The sequence below is a fragment of the Neltuma alba genome, unplaced genomic scaffold (genome assembly GCF_004799145.2).
Source record: "Neltuma alba isolate B1F8T4 unplaced genomic scaffold, ASM479914v2 tig00008285_pilon, whole genome shotgun sequence".
Classification (NCBI taxonomy): Eukaryota; Viridiplantae; Streptophyta; class Magnoliopsida; order Fabales; family Fabaceae; genus Neltuma; species Neltuma alba.
The window spans coordinates 4,754-16,993 of NW_021634983.1; the positions used below are offsets into that span (position 1 = coordinate 4,754).

At 33.2% G+C, this 12,240-nt stretch overlaps 1 long non-coding RNA gene across 1 annotated transcript; it reads left to right on the forward strand.

The window, feature by feature from the left end:
• Positions 1-9,110: 9,110 nt before the first annotated feature.
• On the forward strand, positions 9,111-9,948 carry LOC114753921 (uncharacterized). Its single transcript, XR_003741076.1, has 3 exons — positions 9,111-9,188; positions 9,685-9,689; positions 9,938-9,948. It is a non-coding gene; the product is annotated as an uncharacterized LOC114753921 (long non-coding RNA).
• Positions 9,949-12,240: the final 2,292 nt, after the last annotated feature.

A 12,240-nucleotide genomic window follows, 5' to 3' on the forward strand; every position in this document is an offset into this window, starting at 1 on the left:
ATATATTGGGCTCTTTGACAGGAATTTTTATTTTTGTAGGTTTTTAAAATTATTTTGACATTTTTCTGTTATACTCAAAACTTGTTCAATTTTTTAAAAACATTTCTAGCAACGGGTGTTGGATGTAGTGAAAAGGACTAATCCCTCACAAAGTAGTTAATCAAAGTTCAAATTCTCATTGGGAGAGTTGCTTATATTTAGTGCTTAATAATGTCTCAAATAGGATTGCCTCCAATAAGAAAATATTTATGCATAATGAAAAGAGAAAACATTTCTAATTATAATTCCGTTTCTATTTATGGGTTTTAGTTTAATGATGACTTAACTCTAATTTAACCCGAGCTATCAGAAAATCTAATTAACATTATGACCGATTGGACCATAGTGATCAGTCCATTTTATTAGTCATTGATGAGAATAATGAAAGTAAGCAAATAGTAGTTAAAGGGAGTAGTTCAACTAATAACAGATTTACTTCTTAAAATAGATTTAACTTGCTTATCAATTAAGTAATTGAAGTTGACCATAAAGAGAGAAAAAGAGATCGAAGTGTGGGAGTCACACATCGGTGTAAGGTTGACATGCTTAGTGAAGGTTTCATATTTATTCACTTTCTTTTTTCTTTTTCTTGAAATGCACTTTCTTTTTTCATATCTTCAGTTATTGGAGGGTTAATCTTTCGTTCTTACAATGCTTAGAACTAGGAAGAGATATCATCAAACCGCAATGTGCGCAGTCCTAATCTACAGGGCATAATTGACCACTCAGGCCTCATGTTATATTTGGATGGGAGAAAATGGAAAGAAAATAGAAGAAGGGAATACTAGGAAGGAAAATTTTTAAAAATAGTTTTTAAAAAAAAGTTTACTCCTCTGGCTCTAAAATGTAAGAAATTGGTCTTACATCTAGCACTTGTAGAGTACTATTTTTGAAAATCTCTCTCTCATATTATTATTTTCTTTCTAAATTTTTTCCCCATCCAAACATAAGGTAGCCTTTAAAAAGTTGGATTGGGTAAGCCATCTTTATTTAGCTAGTAAAAAACTGAATAACTATCTTTATTTATCAAGGGCTACATGCTGGGCCTTATGGGCTTAAAAAGTAATCTTATAAAGTAAAGGGAAAATGACCAAAAAATTACTGCTAATATTATTATTCTTTAGCAATATTATTTTAACAATTTAACATTGAGTTTTTAAGAAAATTGAGTATCATCCACTTGGGAAAAATTATGCAAGAGCAAATATTAGATAACATCCAAAGATAATATATTAAATTGTTTGTAGTTTGTTCTTAAAGTGTACTATCTTGTTAGTCTCTATTTTCTGCTTTGTTCTGATAATTCAGAAACAAGTAATAACTTTCATCACTTGATCAACAAATTTGGTTATCTGAGTAGTAAATAGTTGTGATTGGTTTTGTGGTGAAATAACAACACTTAGGATGCGAATGACTATATTTATATTGGCAATGACAACTTTTTTGTAAGGCAAAGAAAGTTGACCTGTTATTACAATTAAATTTATTTGTTAATAGAACTAACCAAATTTAGTTATTCATTGTGTACCATAATTGTTAAATCCTCCTTTTTGCATCTTGTTTTCATTAGCAAGCATCCTATCTATTTGTTGTAATCATATGCTTGTTCTAGAAGAAGAGCCAAGTGAAGAAGTAAGGAATGGGTACATGTTGTCTAAAAAAAAAAATTTCTTAAGGCAGGGAGGAAGTTCAAGAATATGTCAGAACAAGTTATAGAGGCATCAAAGGCATGGAAGCAGCTGACACCAGTGGAGCAGAAGAAATATAATGATAAGGTTTAGCAATCAAGAAAGGAAGGGATGGAGAAGAAGAGAAAGAAAAAAGTTGCTTTTAACACTCGTTGCTCAGTTCGACAATATAAGTCATTAACTCCTACTTCTCAAATAACCGTGAGTGACAAGCTAATAAGAGTTAAGTGTTATACTGTGAAAGGATTTCACTAATTTGATTAGGCCACGTACATTGTCAAGAACATGTGGAAAGAGATGGGAAATTATGTGAAAGTGTATATAAAAGCAAAGAAAGATGAAGATGAAGATGAAGATGAAGAAAGTTGCAATGTGGGAGGACGCATCTACCTCCTGTTGGTATGTATTTCTTACCTATACTTTTTATTGTTTTCTTTAATTGAAGAATTAGAAGTTAATTATTTGCTGTTGCAGTTATATTTTGCTGAGCACTTCCCACTATCAAAAGCTGTTAAACGAGGGTCAATAAATGCTATTCAATTCTGGACTAATCAGAGGATAAGGAAGATGACAAAGAAAAAGAGGGAAAGCTTTAGGGTTTTATTGCATAAGGGGAAGAGAACTACGGATAGAAATGAGAAAGATAAAAGAAAACATAAAAGTGGCAGATTTACACCCGGTGTATGTTTTCCTAGTAATTTTCATCTGCATTAACAAATAATGTCACGAAAAAAGTGTTTAATCCAAGGTACAAAAAACCGGACCAGACACTCAACCGATTGAAGTAATGGTTTAAGGGTTAATGGGTCAGATCGGGATCAACTTGGGGTCAGACCGGTTATATTTAAATAATACAATTTAAATGATAATAACAAAATAATGTAAAAAATACAATAATAACTAAATTGTAACAATAATAAAATACAATAATTTTGAGAATATTTATATTTACCTTACTAGAATCATTAAAGTATTATATTTGATATAAAAAATTTTGACTACGAAAATATTTATATTTGGTTATAAAATTTTTTTAATAAAACTAATATTTAAAAACATCCTACTAAATAAAAAAAGTAACACTTATATTATATGAATTATAATAATAAAGAACTCCTCTCCTTTCTTTTTTCACCAAACTTTCTTCCTTATATTTGATTTTATAGTTTTATTATAATTACTATAAGTATAGGAATTGGTGGGAAGTAGAGATTTTTTTTTATAGAAAAAAAGAGAATGTGTAGAGATAAAATTAAAAAAAATGATTTGTGCTTTGAAAGACGAAAAAGAAGGAAAAAGTCTGTAACATACCCATAGGCTTATTAATGCTTTGTAATGTGACCCAACTATTCTATTCTTTTTGATTTGACGTGGTGCTTTTCTAGCCAGTCAAAAATTGAAATTTAAAACTACTCCTCTTCCCTCTCTTGTCCTTTCTATATTGTCCATTCTCTTTCATTTCACTTTGAACCATTTTCATTATCTTCTCTTCTGCTCTTCCTTTCTTCAATGGCTTAGGAAGCTGAAGTTGTAGCAAGAATGCAAAGATCAAAAGAAGCTTCGCAAGCTCCTCTCATTCTCCTCCCTCTTCGTCCTCCCTTCTCCTTCCTCCTCCACACCTGATCTCTTTTCTCTACCTTCCTCCTTCCCTTCTTACCCTTTCTTCTTTTTCTCCATGAATTTTCTTTTTTCTTCATGCTCATTTCTGCATTTTTTTGGGGTATTTTTGAGGGAGTCGGTTAACCCTTCCAATCTAGCGGGTTGTCCAGTTATTACCAGGTCATTCCGGTTTAGACCGGTTCATACCGGCTCAAAGATGTACTGGTTTAGAGGATGAACCTAACCGATTCGTCAGTTTTCGGTCTGAATCGGCCGGTCCGATCCAGTTTTTTGTTCATTGGTTTAATCTTTTTAAATTATTTCATGCAGGAGTTGCAGAAATTGCATGGATGATTGATGGCTCTGATCGAATTAAGCAATAAAAAGCTTATTAGTGCATAAAAAGATGAGCTACATAAGGTGTAGATAACGATAGAGGAAAACTATTTTGCAGGAGATGAGGAGCCTAATAAAGATCGATATGAGGAGCCTATTGAAGTTGTAGATGAGGATAAGGGAGAATATGATGATGCATTTGGCGATGAGGACCCTAATGATCATGATGGACATGACTCTAATCAACGAGGTGGTGATGGAGATGAGTCAGATCAGGAAGATGATGATGGAGATGACTCAAATGAGGAAGATGACGATGGAGATGACTCGGATAAGGGCGAAGAGATTGGTGTTGAGCTGTAAGAAGTAGAAATAGGAAATATGGATTCTCCCCTGCCCCTTGCCCTATGGACAGGGGATTTCAACTCAGGAGATCGCAAAGAGAGATGAAATTGGCTATAAATTCTCAATGGATTTTGACAAAGCCAATTAAGAGGAGAAAGAGGACATAGATGACAAGGATCGGTTTTTTGACATAATTTCCCATATGTGTTTAAGTAAGGAGGGTGACAAGCAAGTACTTATTCACTACCCACTTAATGATATTTATTACTGTTTTGTACTAATTAACTACACGTATAATGATAGTAACAACATATTTTTAAGCCTTTGGTTAAAATCTCTGATAAAGATATTACTCGAGATTAGCCAAGACACTTGGTGGAATTGAGAAAATAGGTAACCAGGTAAGCATAATATTTGTGATTAGGTGATTTAATTTTTTAGTTGATGTTGTGTTTTAAGTTAATGATAACTATCATTTCTTTGCATACAGTTGATGTCAATTGTGTGTAAGATATTAATGGCTGATATGAAGAAGGAAGGACAAGTCAAGTGGCACATTTTTTATACCGAATTTATTATAAGCTTGTTGATATGTCAGTATTTTGTGGATTGTGCTGATAAATGACTAACACGTTCATGTTGTAGACAATAATGGCTAATAACCCAGAGAGCTGGGTTGCTACAAAACAAAAGAATCAATTTTTACCTAAAATTATAGGTTACAACATAGGAGAATGTGATTTGATATTTGGATCCACACTTGTTGGCGCTCACTGGTTCTGTGTTGTGCTTGAGCCTAGTATAATGAATTTCTATGTCCTGGACTTAATGAAGCCAAATTTAGATGGGAAGAAGAAGAGTGAAAAGAAGGATGTAATTAATGATGACATTATGATCGTAGTCACTAGATGTGTATGGATAATATAACTCATCTTGTATGATTTACATTTCATTTACTATTTTATTTATAAATGCAACTATATATTGTTTAGAGGAATCAATTTTATGACATTATTGACATAGTTAAACCTAATGCCATTAGGAAGAAGAAGAAGAAGAAAATGAGTGATATTATTTGGGTCCCAATTCCATAACAAAACAATCAGTGAGTGGTTGAAGTTGTTGATATTATAATGTGTAAATGCTGTTCTATTTTGTTTTTTTATTCATTTATATTGTTGGAATGTTTTCATGTGCAAGCGAGACTATGGTGTTCACATATTAATATTGTTATGTAAATAGAAGGCCGATGTCATACTTGACTATACACACGAACAAGTAGCTGAATTCCAACGAAACCTTATATGGTGACTAGTTAATCACAACCTTAATTCAAAACGTGACGAAGTATTGAGCTTGCTTTCATCAAATCAAGCCATCATGCTGACCCAAAAACAACATCTATGATAGTAGTAAATATTACGTAGATTAAGCATATAATACTTGTCAATGTAGTGTCCAACTATTGTGATGATATTTGACTTATTATTGTAGGTTATAAGTTATGATATTTGTTTACCTAATTTAAATCCTTTTTGGGCTAATTTCACTAAACAAGTAATGGTAATTACAACATGCATAATGAAAGTTTTGACTTCTGTAATAACATTTGCAACTCGTTTATTTGAAACCCAATTAACATCCATTTGGAGCCAATTTCACTACGCAAGTAATGAGATTAACAACATTCGTAATAAAAGTTACCACTTCCGTAATGGCATTTGCAACTCATATATTTGAACCCAAATTACATCTATTTGGAGCCAATGTCACTACACAAGTAATGAGCTTAACAACATTCGTAATGAAAGTTGTCACTTTCGTATTGTCATTTGCAACTCATTTATTTCCAACCTACTTAACATCTATTGGAGCTAATTTCACTACACAAGTAGTGAGATTAACAACATTCATAATAAATGTTACCACTTTCGTGATGGCATTTGCAACTCATTTATTTGAAACCCAAATTACATCTATTTGGAGCCAATTTTACTACACAAGTAATGATATTAACAACATTTGTAATGAAAGTTACCATTTCCGTGATGGCATTTGCAACCTGGTTATTTAATTACATCTATTTGGAGCAAATTTCACTATACAAGTAATGAGATTAACAATATTTGTAATGAAAGTTACCACTTCTATATTGCCATTTGTAACTCGTTTATTTGGAGCCAATTTCACTACCCTAGTAATGAGATTAACAACATTCATAATGCAAGTTACCACTTCTGTATTGCCATTTGTAACTCGTTTATTTGAAACCAAATTTAATCTATTTAGAGCCAATTTCACTACCCAATAATGAGAATAATGACATTCGTAATGCAAGTTACCACTTCCATATTGCCATTTGCACCTCGTTTATTTCCAACCCAATTAACATCCATTTGGAGCCAATTTTACTACCCCAGTAATGAGAATAATAACATTTGTAATGGGAATAACAACATTTGTAATAAAAATTACCACTTCGGTTATGGCCATTGGCAACTTCCACCAACTCCCTTGGAGGAATTAAACAAATGGTAAAATGTGCTAACAAAATAGCATACAAGTACACTTGAAGAACATCATAATATGTTTATATTAACTTTCAAACTTTACTAGGGGTGAGCAAACGGTTTTCGTTGAAAACTGAAAAAATCGAAAAACCGAACATTACACAGTTTTAAGACCGAACCGAAACCGAAATATATTAAATAACTGAACCGAAAAAACCGAATTATTTCGGTTCGGTTATTCGGTATTGGTCGGTTATTGGGCCCTTTTATTGGGCCTTTTTGTTGCAAATCTATCCACTTGAAAAATTGAAGCCCAAGACAAATTCAACCTAGTATTTCCTATTATTTTGAACCAAAAAAGACGCTTGGACTCAAAATAAAGGAATCACTACAAGAAGAAGGATAACCCCTGATACGAAAAGGAAACCTGTTTGTCTTTTGTATAGTTATATGATTTCAATTAATATATACATACCTTTCATTAAAAAAAAAAAAGAAGCCACAAGATAGCTTACAATAAAAAATAGAAAGAGCAGCAGCCATATTAAGAGGAGGATATATTTGTTTAAATAAAAAGATACTATATAAACTTGGTAACTTAACAAAACAACTTGTACATATGAGACTATAAAATGCATCCATAAGCAGCAGCTAGCTTTGAATGTGGGAAAGTCAAGTTTGATACAATCAATCCATTGATCAAAATATAAACTAAATAACTCTATCTAGTATTGCTTGATCCAACAAAAACATAATAACAGTTCAAAAAACATGATAATTTCTGCCTTGCTCCCTGAATGCCACCTACAATTACAACAAAAAAAGTCAATTAAAAATCATAATCTCCTACAATTACAACAACAAAAAGTCAATTAAAAATTATAATTTGTAATGATATAAAGATGATAAAAATTACTTGCAACTCTTGTAATTTGTTTCATATTGCATCTACAAGATATCAACCGTTGCTTCCAATGCAATTTTTTTGCAAATCTAGCAATTAAAAGAACAAGATCAGACTTAATATTTCAACATAAATATAGTATTATTCTTACCAAGATATGATTTATGAAGAATTAGTAAAATATTACCAAGCGCTATCTTTTGTATATCATCATCCCCTTCTTCTACAAGATATTGCAGTGACAGCCTCAGCCAATCTTAAGCACAAATAAGAGATTGCACAACTTTAGGAGTTAAAGAGCTCCTAAATGAATCTAAAACCCTTCCTCCAGTACTGAATATAGATTCTGAGGCAACAGTGAAAATTGACATAGCCAAGATATCTCTTGCTACTAGAGAAAGAATAGGAAATCTTGGATTGTTTAGCTTCCACCAACCCAAAATATCAAAATCATCTTTTCTAAGCTCAATTTCTTCATTCAAATATCTGTCAACCTCTGTTCTGCAAGTTTTCCCACCAAGACGCTCATCCATGAATAATTGCTCCTCCATATCAAGTAATTTTCTAACTTTTAAAGCAGAGTCGTCGTCATCATCAAAATCAACTTTTGTGTCACGCACTAATTCCCTTTCAGGTTGTGCTGAGGGAGAAACACCTTGATTGTATTCATTATATAAAGAAATTAAAACGTCTTTAATATGCATCCCCAATTGTTCACCAACAGCACTTGTATACATTTTGGACAAAGCAAATTGCATCCAATCCAACTTGTATAGAGGATCAAGAACAGTAGCAACATAAAGAAGTTTGTTCATTTTCATAGGATCTCCCCAATACTTATCATACTTATCTTTCATTTTGCTTGCTATGTTTGCCAACTCCACCACATTACTTTTTTTCCACTCATCCAAGATGCGATACAGCTTATAAATTTCATAGAAAAAACAATTAGAAGTCACAAAAAGAGAACCAGAAATATGTAAAGTAGGATCATAAAAATGACCCAACATAGTGGTTAACCTCCTAACATTTTTCCAATCTTTAGCTTCAGGCACTCCTTCTTCAACTTCAAGATCAAATCTAAAATAAGGATCTTTATGCTCATATCTTTTAAAAGCAGCCTCAAACTTTTGGGCAGTGTCCAGCATTAAATAAGTAGAGTTTCATCTAGTAGAAATATCTAAGCATAACATTTTTTTACTCTGAATCTTTTCATCTTCACAACTTTCTTTAAACTTTCTCATTCTAATAGGTGACTGCCTAATAAAGCGAACAACCTCTCTAACTTTTTTGACTGAACGCCCCATTTTTTCAGCCCATCAGTAACAATTAAATTGATTATGTGTGCAACACATCTCACATGCAAAAACTGACATTTCAGCATTGAATAACCCCAATTTATAATTTTTTCTTCCAAATATTGACATGCCAAATCATTAGAACTAGCATTGTCCACTGTAACTGTCAACACTCTTTCAATTCGCCATTTAAGTAAACATTTTTCAATTTCCATTCCAATATCCCTCCCTTTATGGCTGGAAATAGGAATGAAATTTAAGATTCTCTTTTTTGAAGTCCATGTGTCATCTATAAAATGTGCAGTAATACACATGTAATTTATTCTTTGAATAGAGGTCCAAGTGTCAGTAGTGAGGCAAACCCTTTGTTTTTTACTAGCCAAGTAGTCTTTAAATTTGACTTTTTCATCAATATATATTCCAAAACAATCACGAGCCACAGTCCATCTAGATGGAATTTTAAATTTAGGTTGAACACATTGCATAAATTGCTTAAAGCCAGCCCCCTCAACAAACTTGAAGGGCAATTCATCAGTGATTATCATACATGCCAAGGCTTTTCTAATAGCTTCTTGATCAAATTTCCAACTAAGAAGACCCATTTTATCATCCTCTACATTAAAATTTATATGAGATTGTGCAAGTTGATCAGGAGGGGGCCTTAATTTGCAGATGTTAATGTGGTTATTAAGTGCGGTGGTTCCATTCAGTTTTGGATCACATTTAATGTCACTTTCACAATAATTGCACTTACCTCTAATTTCACTCGCATCATTCACAAAGCTGGTGAAGTGTTCCCAAACTTTTGATCTTAGTTTCATGGCTTTTCTTTTTCCAACCCCGGTTGTTGAAGCCTTATTCTCAGGAGCTGAAGGTTGATTTTTTTCACCTCCTCCCGTTGTTTGGTCAGCCATAGTTTCACCTTCACAATATATAAAATGGATAAGAATGTATACCGAAAGAAGGTAATGTTGTGTGTACGTTTATATTAATATTGATTATAGAAATCATCTTTAGAATGAAGAAAAAGGAAATAGAGAATGATTAATAAAAGAGAGATAGAAAAGAATGTTGAACGCATAAAAGCGATGAAGAAACAGAGCATTGAAGTGTTGATAAAATCACAGCTATATAATCATAAAGAACAACAATAAAGTCTGTAATCTGTTAGTAATATACAAGTTTACTTACCAGAATGGAGTAGTAGATCGAGTGGAGATGCTCAACCTTGAATGAACACTGGACAACAGGACTGAACAGGAACTGAAGAAGCTCAACCTTGAGTGAATAGAAGACAGGACTGAACGGCGACGAGACTAGAGCACAATGTGAACAAGAGGTGAGGAGATGAGGGTCTAGTCGATTGAACGGAGGGAGAAGGTGTGAGGATGCAAGGGACCAAGGATGGAGACTTGAGAACGACGGAGAGGTTAGAGAAGGGTTAGGGCTAATTTTCTTGATCTGGTTGAATCATCGAATGAATTGGGGATTTTCGATTTTGTCAACTTTCAATTATTTTAAAAAAACCAAGTCAAAAAGAATTATTTTAAAAAACATTCTTATTTCAATTTTATGAATCCATTCATGATCCATCTGTCCACGGTCCATGTCCATCCATTTGGTCCAAAAATGTCGGTCAATTTTTTTTCATGAAGCTATCATTATTTTTTTTTTGGGGGTTTACAAAGAGGGCCCAAGACCAGTAGCAAAAGAAGACAAGCCTATCCCTTTTCATTGCACATAGCCACGCACAACACAATATAAGGATTGAGGAGCAACATCTTATGCAAATACGATGTCGTTTTGAATTATTTCGGTTATTCGGTTTAAACTGAAATTTTTTATGCACACCGAACCAAAAACCGAACACCGAAAATAACTGAAAATAAAAACCGATAAGAACTGAAAAACCAAAAAAACCGAACCGAAAAAACCGAATTGTGTTCGGTTCGGTTTGGTTTTCGGTTTTGGTTTGATTTTGCTCACCCCTAGACTTTACTACATGTGTAATAGAATTGATCACTGAAGTGACAACATTTACCAAAAACCAGTAGGCTTATGACAGAAGTTACATAATTTATATTTAAATGACAATTTAACATTAAGATTAAACTAGCACCTAATGTTTCTTTGTCATTCAGATCACAAAACATATTATACCTTGTTAACATCCTTTACAAAAAAAAAAATAGCCTACTTATCAACCCTTCTCCTAAAAAAATTAAGAAGGGTTCAAAAGTCATTCCATTCACACTAAAAAATTACCTGAGTTATTAACATCAAGCTTTAACTTGGGTTTGGATTCTTGTATGTTCTTTATATGTGGCCAACTTGCTGGCACACACTACAATGATACACCTTCTTGTTTTGAAATTGCAGCCCTTGCCTGTTTGTCCCAGGCCTTCCAAGTGGTCAACTAGTCAAAGGTGGTGCTAAAAACACTTGAACTTGCTATATTTTGCAGCCGATAGTTATTACGATTTGGTATGTCGATTGTCACCATTGAAATCATAGTCCTACCATAAATCTTTTACTGGGACATAATCTTATAGCATTTCTGAACAAAGTCATAGACATTACAATTCAAAATCTTGATAGTTGCACATGCATGTGAACATGGGATGCTTGACATTCGCCAAACTGTACAGCTGCATTCACCTTTTCCAAGATCAACATGTATGACTCCTTTTGCTGTATGGACACACATCCTCTCCTTTCCGTAAGGTACACTTAACATGCGTGCAAATCTCGCCACATCAATATTGCATTTGTGTTTGGGTCTATACCATTCTTCCATTCATTCATTACCATACTTGCTGCATGCATCTTCTTGGCCATTTTTTCACGGTACTCATGGATAAGTTGGGCAATATCATATCGTCTCTATTTTAATATCCACGTATTGAATAACTCCGTATGTGCAAAAGTCTGCCTCAGTCCTAACAACACTTTCTTCTATTTCAAGGAATTCATCCATGGTAAAGGTGTTGGTGCACTCTATACTGCATATGGTAGGCTAAAAACATTTTCAAACACTACGTAATTCACACATTCTACAGTATTTTCCTCAAACATAGGCTCATCATTTTGTTGTGACAGTCCTAAGAATTTTAAGATGCTGCATGTATAATTACAACATTTGTTAATAGATTGACAACAACACTATAACAATTAACAACTTCCATAACTAAAAACTTGTTACAGTCCTAAGAATTCTGAGATGCTGCGTAATTCACATATTCCACAGAATTTTACTCATTGCTATACTTGCTGCATACATCTTCTTAGCCACTTTTTCATGATGCTCATATATAAGTTGGGCAATATTATATCGTCTTTCCTTCAACATCCACGCATTGAATGACTCCATAAGGTTTGTTGTTATGTTGTCCTATTGTTTAAAAGGAAACTTGCTTAAGGCCTACTTGTGAATATCACCATGATTGACAGCTATTAAAATAATTGGGAATAGAAATTTCTCATGTTATCCATTGTTTTATCAAACTCAGTGTCAAGCTTTA